We start from the raw sequence: 14,180 nt of genomic DNA, 5'->3' as shown, positions 1-14,180 counted from the left end.
CTTCACTTCCGGTTTACTGTATCCCTCTGACCTTCGTATTGAGGATGAATCACAGAAATAGCTTCGGAATTAAATACAAAAGGCACAATGCCGACTTAAGTACAAGATATCTGACTCTTCTTACTGTCTATGTGTTGAACCATTCATGTGACACTAGTTAAAGATTCCGATGCTTCACTTCATTTTTACTGTATCCCTCTGACCTTCTTATTGACGATGAATCACAGAAATTGCATCGGAATTAAATACAAAAGGCACAATGCCGACTTCAGTACAACAAACTCACTCTTCTTACTGTCTATGTTTTAACCATTCTGTGACACTAGTTATAGATTTCGATTTTTCACTTCCGGTTTACTGCATCACTCTACTTTCTTATTGACGATGAAACACAGATATAGCATCGGAATTAAATACAAAAGGCACAATGCCGACTTAAGTACAAGATAACTGACTGTTCTTACTGTCTATGTGTTGAACCATTCATGTGACACTAGTTATAGATTCCGATGCTTCACTTCATTTTTACTGTATCCCTCTGACCTTCTTATTGACGATGAAACACAGATATAGCATCGGAATTAAATACAAATGGCACAATGCCGACTTAAGTACAAGATAACTGACTCTTCTTACTGTCTATGTGTTGAACCATTCATGTGACACTAGTTATAGATTCCGATGCTTCACTTCATTTTTACTGTATCCCTCTGACCTTCTTATTGACGATGAATCACAGAAATTGCATCGGAATTAAATACAAAAGGTACAATGCCGACTTAAGTACAAGAAAACTGACTCTTCTTACTGTCTATGTTTTAACCATTCCTGTGACACTAGTTATAGATGCCGATTCTTCACTTAAGGTTTACTGTATCCCTCTGTCCTTCTTATTGACGACGAAACACATAAATTGCATCGGAATTAAATAAAAAAGGCACAATGCCGACTTAAGTACAAGAAAACTGACTCTTCTTACTGTCTATGTTTTGAACCATTCCTGTGACACTAGTTATAGATTCCGATGCCTTACTTCCGGTTTACTGTATCCCTCTGACCTTCTTATTGACGATGAAACACAGAAATAGCATCGGAATTAAATACAAAAGGAACAATGCCGACTTAAGTACAAGATAACTGACTCTTCTCACTGCCTATGTTTTGAACCATTCCTGTGACACTAGTTATAGATGCCGATGCTTCACTTGAGGTTTACTGTATCCCTCTGACCTTCTTATTGACGATGAAACACAGAAATTGCATCGAAATTAAATAGAAGAGGCACAATGCCTACATAAGTTCAAGAAAACTGACTCTTCTTACTGTCTATGTTTTAACCATTCCTGTGACACTAGTTATAGATTCCGATGCTTCACTTCAGGATTACTGTATCCCTCTGACCTTCTTATTAACGATGAAACACAGAAATTGCATCGGAGTTAAATACAAAAGGCACAATGCCGACTTAAGTACAAGAAAACTGACTCTTCATCTGTCTATGTTTTGAACCATTCCTGTGACACTAATTATAGATTCCGATGCTTCACTTCCGGTTTACTGTATCCCTCTGACCTTCGTATTGAGGATGAATCACAGAAATAGCTTCGGAATTAAATACAAAAGGCACAATGCCGACTTAAGTACAAGATATCTGACTCTTCTTACTGTCTATGTGTTGAACCATTCATGTGACACTAGTTAAAGATTCCGATGCTTCACTTCATTTTTACTGTATCCCTCTGACCTTCTTATTGACGATGAATCACAGAAATTGCATCGGAATTAAATACAAAAGGCACAATGCCGACTTCAGTAAAACAAACTCACTCTTCTTACTGTCTATGTTTTAACCATTCGGTGACACTAGTTATAGATTTCGATTTTTCACTTCCGGTTTACTGCATCACTCTACTTTCTTATTGACGATGAAACACAGATATAGCATCGGAATTAAATACAAAAGGCACAATGCCGACTTAAGTACAAGAAAACTGACTCTTCTTACTGTCTATGTTTTAACCATTCCTGTGACACTAGTTATAGATGCCGATTCTTCACTTAAGGTTTACTGTATCCCTCTGACATTCTTATTGACGATGAATCACAGAAATTGCATCGGAATTAAATACAAAAGGTACAATGCCGACTTAAGTACAAGAAAACTGACTCTTCTTACTGTCTATGTTTTAACCATTCCTGTGACACTAGTTATAGATGCCGATTCTTCACCTAAGGTTTACTGTATCCCTCTGTCCTTCTTATTGACGACGAAACACATAAATTGCATCGGAATTAAATACAAAAGGCACAATGCCGACTTAGAATACAAGAAAACTGACCCTTCTTACTGTCTATTTTTTGAACCATTCCTTTTGACACTAGTTATAGATTCCGATGCTTTACTTCCGGTTTACTGTATCCCTCTGACCTTCTTATTGACGATGAAACACAGAAATAGCATCGGAATTAAATACAAAAGCCACAATGCCGACTTAAGTACAGGATAACTGAATCTTCTCACTGCCTATGTTTTGAACCATTCCTGTGACACTAGTTATAGATTCCGATGCTTCACTTCAGGTTTACCCTATTCCTCTGACCTTCTTAGTGACGACGAAACACAGAAATTGAATCGGAATTAAATACAAAAGGCACAATGCCAACTTAAGTACAAGAAGACTGACTCTTCTTACTGTCTATGCTTTGAACCATTCCTGTGACACTAGTTATAGATTCCGATGCTTCACTTCCGGTTTACTGCATCCCTCTGACCTTCTTATTGACGATGAAACACAGAAATTGCATCGGAATTAAATACAAAAGGCACAATGCCGACTTAAGTATAAGATAACTGACTCTTCTTACTGTCTATGTGTTGAACCATTCCTGTGACACTAGTTATAGATTCTGATGCTTCACTTCAGGTTTACTGTATCCCTCTGACCTTCTTATTAGCGATGAAACACAGAAATTGCTTCGGAGTTAAATACAAAAGGCACAATGCCGACTTAAGTACAAGAAAACTGACTCTTCATCTGTCTATGTTTTGAACCATTCCTGTGACACTAGTTATAGATTCCGATGCTTCACTTCCGGTTTACTGTATCCCTCTGACCTTCTTATTGAGGATGTAACACAGAAATAGCTTCGGAATTAAATACAAAAGGCACAATGCCGACTTAAGTACAAAATATCTGACTCTTCTTACTGTCTATGTGTTGAACCATTCATGTGACACTAGTTATAGATTCCGATGCTTCACTTCATTTTTACTGTATCCCTCTGACCTTCTTATTGACGATGAATCACAGAAATTGCATCGGAATTAAATACAAATGGCACAATGCCGACTTCAGTACAAGAAAACTGACTCTTCTTACTGTCTATGTTTTAACCATTCTGTGACACTAGTTATAGATTTCGATTTTTCACTTCAGGTTTACTGAATCCCTCTGTCCTTCTTATTGACGAGGAAACACAGAAATTGCATCGGAATTAAATACAAAAGGCACAATGCCGACTTAAGTACAAGAAAACTGACTCTTCTTACAGTCTATGTTTTGAACCATTCCAGTGACACTAGTTATAGATTCCGATGCTTCACTTCAGGTTTACTGTATCCCTCTGAACTCTTATTGACGTTGAAACACAAAAATTTCAACGGAATTAAATACATAAGGCACAATTCCGACTTCAGTACAAGAAAACTGACTCTTGTTACTGTCTATGTTCTGAACCATTCCTGTGACACTAGTTATAGATTCCGATGCTTTACTTCCGGTTTACTGTATCCCTGTGACCTTCTTATTGACGATGAAACAGAGAAATAGCATCGGAATTAAATACAAAAAGCAGAATGCCGACTTAAGTACAAGATAACTGACTCTTCTTTACTGTCTATGTTTTGAACCATTCCTGTGACACTACTTATATATTCCGATGCTTCACTTCTGGTTTACTGTATCCCTCTGACCTTCATATTGACGATGAAACACAGAAATTGCATCGGAGTTAAATACAAATGGAACAATGCCGAATTAAGTACATGAAAACTGACTCTTCTTACAGTCTATGCTTTGAACCATTCCTGTGACACTAGTTATAGATTCCGATGCTTCACCTCAGGTTTACTATATCCCTCTGACCTTCTTATTGACGATGAAACACAGAAATCGCATCGGAATTAAATACAAAAGGCACAATGCCTACTTAAGTTCAAGAAAACTGACTCTTCTTACTGTCTAAGTTATGAACCATTCCTGTGACACTAGTTATAGATTTCGATGCTTCACTTCAGGTTTACCGTATCCCTCAGACCTTCTTATTGACGATGAAACACAGAAATTACATCGGAATTAAATAGAAAAGGCACAATGCCGACTTAACTACACGAAAACTGACTCTTCTTACTGTCTGTGTTTTGAACCATTCCTGTGACACTAGTTAAAGATTCCGATGCTTCACCTCAGGTTTACTGTATCGCTCTGACCTTCTTATTCACGATGGAACACAGAAATTGCAACGGAATTAAATACAAAAGGCACAATGCCGACTTAAGTTCAAGAAAACTGACTCTTCTTACTGTCTATGTTTTGAACCATTCCTGTGACACTTGTTATGGATTCCGATGATTCACTTCAGGTTTACTGTATCCCTCTGACCTTCTTGTTGACGATGAAATACAGAAATTGCATCGGAATTAAATACAAAAGCACAATGCCGACTTAAGTACAAGAAAACTGACTCTTTTTACTGTCTATAATTTGAACTATTCATGTGACACTAGTAATAGATTCCGATGCTTCACTTTAGGTTTTACTGTATCCCTCTGACCTTCTTATTGACGATGAAACATAGAAATTGCATCGGAATTAATTACGAAAGGCACAATGCCGACTTAAGTACAAGAAAACTGACTCTTCTTACTGTCTATGTTTTAACCACTCCTGTGACACTAGTTATAGATTCCGATTCTTCACTTCAGGTTTACTGTATCCCTCTGTCCTTCTTATGACGAGGAAACACAGAAATAGCATCGGAATTAAATACAAAAGGCACAATGCAGACTTAAGAACAAGAAAACTGACTCTTCTTACTCTCTATGTTTTGAACCATTCCAGTGACACTAGTTATAGATTCCGATGCTTCACTTCAGGTTTACTGTATCCCTCTGACCTTATTGACGATGAAACACAGAAATTTCATCGGAATTAAATACATAAGACACCATTCCGACTTTAGTACAAAAAAACTGACTCTTGTTACTGTTTATGTTTTGAACCATTCCTGTGACACTAGTTATAGATTCCGATGCTTTACTTCCGGTTTACTGTATCCCTCTGACCTTCTTATTGACGATAAAACACAGAAATAGCATCAGAATTAAATACAAAAGGCACAATGCCGACTTAAGTACAAGATAACTGACTCTACTTACTGTCTATGTGTTGAACCATTCCTGTGCCACTAGTTATAGTTGCCAATTCTTCACTTAAGGTTTACTGCATACCTCTGACCTTCTTATTGTTGATGAAACACAGAAATTGCACCGGAATTAAATACAAAAGGCACAACGCCGACTTAAGTACAAGAAAACTGACTCTTCTTACTGTCTATGTTTTGATCCACTCCTGTGACACTAGTTATAGATTCCGATGCTTCACTTCAGGTTTACTGTATCCCTCTGACCTTCTTATTGACGATGAAACATAGAAATTACATCGGTATTAGATAGAAAAGGAACAATGCCGACTTAAGTACATGATTACTGACTCTTCTTACTGCCTATGTTTTGAACCATTCCTGTGACACTAGTTATAGATGCCGATGCTTCACCTCAGGTTTACTGTATCCCTCTGACCTTCTTATTGACGATGAAACACAGAAATTGAATCGGAATTAAATAGAAAACACACAATGCCTACTTAAGTTCAAGAAAACTGACTCTTCTTACTGTCTAAGTTATGAACCATTCCTGTGACACTAGTTATAGATTCCGATGCTTCACTTCAGGTTTACCGTGTCCCTCTGACCTTCTTATTGACGATGAAACACAGAAATTGCATCGGAATTAAATAGAAAAGGCACAATGCCGACTTAACTACACAAAAACTGACACTTCTTAGTGTCAATGTTTTGAACCATTCCTGTGACACTAGTTAAAGATTCCGATGCTTCACCTCAGGTTTACTGTATCCCTCTGACCTTCTTATTGACGATGAAACACAGAAATTGCAACGGAATTAAATACAAAAGGCACAATGCCGACTTCAGTTCAAGAAAACTGACTCTTCTGATTGTCTATGTTTTGACCCAATCCTGTGACACTAGTTATAGATTCCGATGATACACTTCAGGTTTACTGTATCCCTCTGACCTTCCTTTTGACGATGAAACACAGAAATTGCATCGGAATTAAATACAAAAGGCACAATGCCGACTTAAGTACAAGAAAACTGACCCTTCTTACTGTCTATATTTTGAACTATTCATGTGACACTAGTAATTGTTTCCGATGCTTCACTTCAGGCTTACTGTATCCCTCTGACCTTCTTATTAACGATGAAACACAGAAATTGCATCGGAGTTAAATACAAAAGGCACAATGACGACTTAAGTACACTAAAAACTGACTCTTCATCTGTCTATGTTTTGAACCATTCCTGTGACACTAGTTATAGATTCCGATGCTTCACTCCCGGTTTACTGTACCCCTCTGACCTTCTTATTGACGATGAAACACAGAAATAGCTTCGGAATTAAATACAAAAGGCACAATGCCGACTTAAGTACAAGATAACTGACTCTTCTTACTGTCTATGTGTTGAACCATTCATGAGACACTAGTTATAGATTCCGATGCTACACTTCATTTTTACTGTATCCCTCTGACCTTCTTATTGACGATGAATCACAGAAATTGCATCGGAATTAAATACAAAATGCACAATGCCGACTTAAGTACAAGAAAACTGACTCTTCTTACTGTCTATGTTTTAACCATTCCTGTGACACTAGTTATAGATGCCGATTCTTCACTTAAGGTTTACTGTATCCCTCTGTCCTTCTTATTGACGACGAAACACAGAAATTGCATCGGAATTAAATACGAAAGGCACAATGCCGACTTAAGTACAAGAAAACTGACTCTTCTTAATGTCTATGTTTTGAACCATTCCTGTGACACTAGTTATAGATTCCGATGCTTTACTTCCGGTTTACTGTATCCCTCTGACCTTCTTATTGACGATGAAATAGCATCGGAATTAAATACAAAAGGCACAATGCCGACTTAAGTACAAGATAACTGACTCTTCTCACTGTCTATGTGTTGAACCATTCATGTGACACTAGTTATAGATTCCGATGCTTCACTTCCGGTTTACTGTATCCTTCTGACCTTCTTATTGACGATGAAACACAGATATTCCATCGGAATTAAATACAAAAAGCACAATGTCGACTTAAGTACAAGAAAACTGACTCTTCTTACTGTCTAAGTTTTGAACCATTGCTGTGACACTAGATATAGATTCCTATGCTTCACTTCAGCTTTACTGTATCCCTCTGACATTCTTATTGACGATGAAACACAGAAATTGCATCGGAATTAAATACAAAAGGCACAATGCCGGCTTAAGTACAAGAAAACTGTCTCTTCTTACTGTCTATGTTTTGAACCATTCCTGTGACACTAGTAATAGTCTCCGATGCTTCACTTCAGGTTTACTGTATACCTCTGACCTTATTATTGACGATGAAACACAGAAATTGCATCGGAATTAAGTACAAAAGGCACAATGCCGACTTAAGTACAAGAAAACTGACTCTTCTTACTGTCTATGGTTTGTACCATTCCTGTGACACTAGTTATAGATTCCGATGCTTCACTTCAGGTTTACTGTATCCCTCTGACCTTCTTATTGACGATGAAACACTGAAATTGCATCGGAATTAAATACAAAAGGCACAATGCCGACTTAAGTACAAGAAAACTGACTGTTCTTACTGTCTTTGTTTTGAACCATTCCTGTGACACTAGCTATAGATTCCGATGCTTCACTTCAGGTTAACTGTATCCCTCTGACCTTCTTATTGACGATGAAACACAGAAATTGAATCGGAATTACATACAAAAGGCACAACGCCGACTTAAGTACAAGAAAACTGACTCTTATTACTGTCTATGTTTTAAAAGGTTCCTGTGACACTAGTTATAGATTCCGATACTTCACTTCAGGTTTACTGTATCCCTCTGACCTTCTTATTGACGATGAAACACAGAAATTGCATCGGAATTAAATACAAAAGACACAATGCCGACTTAAGTACAACAAAACTGACTCTTCTTACTGTCTACGTTTTAAACCATTCATGTGACACTATTTATAGATTCCGATGCTTTACTCCAGGTTTACTGTATCCCTCTGACCTTCTTATTGACGATGAATCACAGAAATTACTTCGGAATTAAATACAAAAGGCACAATGCCGACTTAAGTACAAGAAAACTGACTCTTCTTACTGTGTAAGTTTGATCCATTCCTGTGACACTAGTTATAGATTCCGATGCTTCACTTCAGGTTTACTGTATCCCTCTGACCATCTTATTGACGATGAAACACAGAAATTGCATCGGAATTAAATAGAAAAGGCACAATGCCGACTTAAGTACAAGAAAACTGACTCTTCTTACTGTCTATGTTTTGAACTTCCTGTGGCACTAAATATAGATTCTGATGCTTCACTTCAGGTTTACTGTATCCCTCTGACCCTCTTATTGACGATGAAACACAGAAATTGCATCGGAATTAAATACAAAAGGCACAATGCAGACTTAAGTACAAGAAAACTGACTCTTCTTTCTGTCTATGGTTTGAACCATTCTTGTGACACTAGTTATAGATTCCGATGCTTCACTTCAGGTTTACTGTATCCCTCTGACCTTCTTATTGACGATGAAACACAGAAATTGCATCGGAATAAAATGCAAGAGGCACAATGCTGACATAAGTACAAGAAAACTGACTCTTCTTACTGTCTATGATTTAAACCATTCATGTGACACTAGTTATAGATTCCGATGCTTTACTCCAGGTTTACTGTATCCCTCTGACCTTCTTATTGACGATGAATCACAGAAATTGCTACGGAATTAAATACAAATGTCACTAGTTATAGATTCCGATGCTTCACTTCAGGTGTACTGTATCCCTCTGACCTTCTCATTGACGATGAAACATAGAAATTGCATCGGAATTAAATAGAAAAGGAACAATGCCGACTTCAGTACAAGAAACCTGACTCTTCTTACTGTCTATGTTTTGAACCATTCCTGTGACACTAGTTATAGATTCCGATGCTTCACTTCAGGTTTACTGTATCCTTCTGACCTTCTTATTGACGATGAAACACAGAAATTGCATCGGAATTAAATATAAAAGGCACAATGCCGACTTAAGTACAAGAAAACTGACTCTTCTAACTGTCTATGTTTTGAACCATTCATGTGACACTAGTTATAGATTCCGATGCTTCACTTCAGGCCACTGTATCCCTCTGACGTTCTTATTGACGATGAAACACAGAAATTGCATCGGAATTAAATACAAAAGGCACAATGCCGGCTTAAGTACAAGAAAACTGACTCTTCTTACTGTCTATGTTTTGAACCATTCCTGTGACACTAGTTATAGATTCCGATGCTTCACTTCAGGTTTACTGTATCCCTCTGACCTTCTTATGGTTCATGAAACACAGAAATTACATCGGAATTAAATACAAAAAGCACAATGCCGACTTAAGTACAAGAAAACTGACTCTTCTTACTGTCAATGTTTTGAACCATTCCTGTGACACTAGTTATAGATTCCGATGCTTCACTTTAGGTTTACTGTATCCCTCTGACCTTCTTATGGTTGATGAAACACAGAAATTACATCGGAATTAAATAGAAAAGGCACAATGCCGACTTAAGTACAAGATAACTGACTCTACTTACTGTCTATGTGTTGAACCATTCATGGGACACTAGTTATAGATTCCGATGCTTCACTTCATTTTTACTGTATCCCTCTGAACTTCTTATTGACGATGAAACACAGAAACTGCATCGGAATTAAATACAAAATGCACAATGCCGACTTAAGTACAAGATAACTGACTCTTCTTTACTGTCTATGTTTTGAACCATTCCTGTGACACTACTTATATATTCCGATGCTTCACTTCTTGTTTACTGTATCCCTCTGACCTTCATATTGACGATGAAACACAGAAATTGCATCGGAGCTAAATACAAATGGAACAATGCCGACTTAAGTACAAGAAAACTGACTCTTCTTACAGTCTATGCTTTGAAACATTCCTGTGACATTAGTTATAGATTCCGATGCTTCACTTCAGGTTTACTGTATCCCTCGGACCTTCTTATTGACGATGAAACACAGATATTGCGTCGGAATTAAATACAAAAGGCACAATGCCGACTTAAGTACAAGGAAACTGACTCTTCGTACTGTCTATGATTTGAACCATTCCTGTGCCACTAGTTATAGTTGCCGATTCTTCACTTAAGGTTTACTGCATACCTCTGACCTTCTTATTGTTGATGAAACACAGAAATTGCACCGGAATTAAATACAAAAGGCACAACGCCGACTTAAGTACAAGAAAACTGACTCTTCTTACTGTCTATGTTTTGATCCACTCCTGTGACACTAGTTATAGATTCCGATGCTTCACTTCAGGTTTACTGAATCCCTCTGACCTTCTTATTGACGATGAAACATAGAAATTACAACGGTATTAGATAGAAAAGGAACAATGCCGACTTAAGTACATGATTACTGACTCTTCTTACTGCCTATGTTTTGAACCATTCCTGTGACACTAGTTATAGATGCCGATGCTTCACCTCAGGTTTACTGTATCCCTCTGACCTTCTTATTGACGATGAAACACAGAAATTGCATCGGAATTAAATAGAAAACACACAATGCCTACTTAAGTTCAAGAAAACTGACTCTTCTTACTGTCTAAGTTATGAACCATTCCTGTGACACTAGTTATAGATTCCGATGCTTCACTTCAGGCTTACCGTGTCCCTCTGACCTTCTTATTGACGATGAAACACAGAAATTGCATCGGAATTAAATAGAAAAGGCACAATGCCGACTTAACTACACGAAAACTGACTCTTCTTAGTGTCAATGGTTTGAACCATTCCTGTGACACTAGTTAAAGATTCCGATGCTTCACCTCAGGTTTACTGTATCCCTCTGACCTTCTTATTGACGATGAAACACAGAAATTGCAACGGAATTAAATACAAAAGGCACAATGCCGACTTCAGTTCAAGAAAACTGACTCTTCTTACTGTCTATGTTTTAAACCATTCATGTGACACTATTTATAGATTCCGATGTTTTACTCCAGGTTTACTGTATCCCTCTGACCTTCTTATTGACGATGAATCACAGAAATTACTTCGGAATTAAATAGAAAAGGCACAATGCCGACTTAAGTACAAGAAAACTGACTCTTCTTACTGTCTATGTTTTGAACATCCTGTGGCACTAAATATAGATTCTGATGCTTCACTTCAGGTTTACTGTATCCCTCTGACCCTCTTATTGACGATGAAACACAGAAATTGCATCGGAATTAAATACAAAAGGCACAATGCAGACTTAAGTACAAGAAAACTGACTCTTCTTACTGTCTATGGTTTGAACCATTCTTGTGACACTAGTTATAGATTCCGATGCTTCACTTCAGGTTTACTGTATCCCTCTGACCTTCTTATTGACGATGAAACACAGAAATTGCATCGGAATAAAATACAAGAGGCACAATGCCGACATAAGTACAAGAAAACTGACTCTTCTTACTGTCTATGATTTAAACCATTCATGTGACACTAGTTATAGATTCCGATGCTTTACTCCAGGTTTACTGTATCCCTCTGACCTTCTTATTGACGATGAATCACAGAAATTGCTACGGAATTAAATACAAATGTCACTAGTTATAGATTCCGATGCTTCACTTCAGGTGTACTGTATCCCTCTGACCTTCTCATTGACGATGAAACATAGAAATTGCATCGGAATTAAATAGAAAAGGAACAATGCCGACTTCAGTACAAGAAACCTGACTCTTCTTACTGTCTATGTTTTGAACCATTCCTGTGACACTAGTTATAGATTCCGATGCTTCACTTCAGGTTTACTGTATCCTTCTGACCTTCTTATTGACGATGAAACACAGAAATTGCATCGGAATTAAATAGAAAAGGCACAATGCCGACTTAAGTACAAGAAAACTGACTCTTCTAACTGTCTATGTTTTGAACCATTCATGTGACACTAGTTATAGATTTCGATGCTTCACTTCAGGTTCACTGTATCCCTCTGACGTTCTTATTGACGATGAAACACTGAAATTGCATCGGAATTAAACACAAAAGGCACAATGCCGGCTTAAGTACAAGAAAACTGACTCTTCTTTCTGTCTATGTTTTGAATTATTCCTGTGACACAAGTTATAGATTCCGATGCTTCACTTCAGGTTTACTGTATCCCTCTGACCTTCTTATGGTTGATGAAACACAGAAATTACATCGGAATTAAATACAAAAAGCACAATGCCGACTTAAGTACAAGAAAAGTGACTCTTCTTACTGTCAATGTTTTGAACCATTCCTGTGGCACTAGTTATAGATTCCGATGCTTCACTTTAGGTTTACTGTATCCCTCTGACCTTCTTATGGTTGATGAAACACAGAAATTACATCGGAATTAAATACAAAAGGCACAATGCCGACTTAAGTACAAGATAACTGACTCTACTTACTGTCTATGTGTTGAACCATTCATGGGACACTAGTTATAGATTCCGATGCTTCACTTCATTTTTACTGTATCCCTCTGAACTTCTTATTGACGATGAAACACAGAAACTGCATCGGAATTAAATACAAAATGCACAATGCCGACTTAAGTACAAGATAACTAACTCTTCTTTACTGTCTATGTTTTGAACCATTACTGTGACACTACTTATATATTCCGATGCTTCACTTCTGGTTTACTGTATCCCTCTGACCTTCATATTGACGATGAAACACAGAAATTGCATCGGAGTTAAATACAAATGGAACAATGCCGACTTAAGTACAAGAAAACTGACTCTTCTTACAGTCTATGCTTTGAAACATTCCTGTGACATTAGTTATAGATTCCGATGCTTCACTTCAGGTTTACTGTAACCCTCTGACCTTCTTATTGACGATGAAACACAGATATTGCGTCGGAATTAAATACAAAAGGCACAATGCCGACTTCAGTACAAGGAAACTGACTCTTCGTACTGTCTATGATTTGAACCATTCCTGTGCCACTAGTTATAGTTGCCGATTCTTCACTTAAGGTTTACTGCATACCTCTGACGTTCTTATTGTTGATGAAACACAGAAATTGCACCGGAATTAAATACAAAAGGCACAACGCCGACTTAAGTACAAGAAAACTGACTCTTCTTACTGTCTATGTTTTGATCCACTCCTGTGACACTAGTTATAGATTCCGATGCTTCACTTCAGGTTTACTGTATCCCTCTGACCTTCTTATTGACGATGAAACATAGAAATTACAACGGTATTAGATAGAAAAGGAACAATGCCGACTTAAGTACATGATTACTGACTCTTCTTACTGCCTATGTTTGAACCATTCCTGTGACACTAGTTATAGATGCCGATGCTTCACCTCAGGTTTACTGTATCCCTCTGACCTTCTTATTGACGATGAAACACAGAAATTGCATCGGAATTAAATAGAAAACACACAATGCCTACTTAAGTTCAAGAAAACTGACTCTTCTTACTGTCTAAGTTATGAACCATTCCTGTGACACTAGTTATAGATTCCGATGCTTCACTTCAGGTTTACCGTGTCCCTCTGACCTTCTTATTGACGATGAAACACAGAAATTGCATCGGAATTAAATAGAAAAGGCACAATGCCGACTTAACTACACGAAAACTGACTCTTCTTAGTGTCAATTTTTTGAACCACTCCTGTGACACTAGTTAAAGATTCCGATGCTTCACCTCAGGTTTACTGTATCCCTCTGACCTTCTTATTGACGATGGCACACAGAAATTGCAACGGAATTAA

The sequence above is a fragment of the Schistocerca piceifrons genome, unplaced genomic scaffold (genome assembly GCF_021461385.2).
Source record: "Schistocerca piceifrons isolate TAMUIC-IGC-003096 unplaced genomic scaffold, iqSchPice1.1 HiC_scaffold_1544, whole genome shotgun sequence".
In the NCBI taxonomy this organism is placed as follows: domain Eukaryota; kingdom Metazoa; phylum Arthropoda; class Insecta; order Orthoptera; family Acrididae; genus Schistocerca; species Schistocerca piceifrons.
This window is presented reverse-complemented; position numbering follows the sequence as displayed.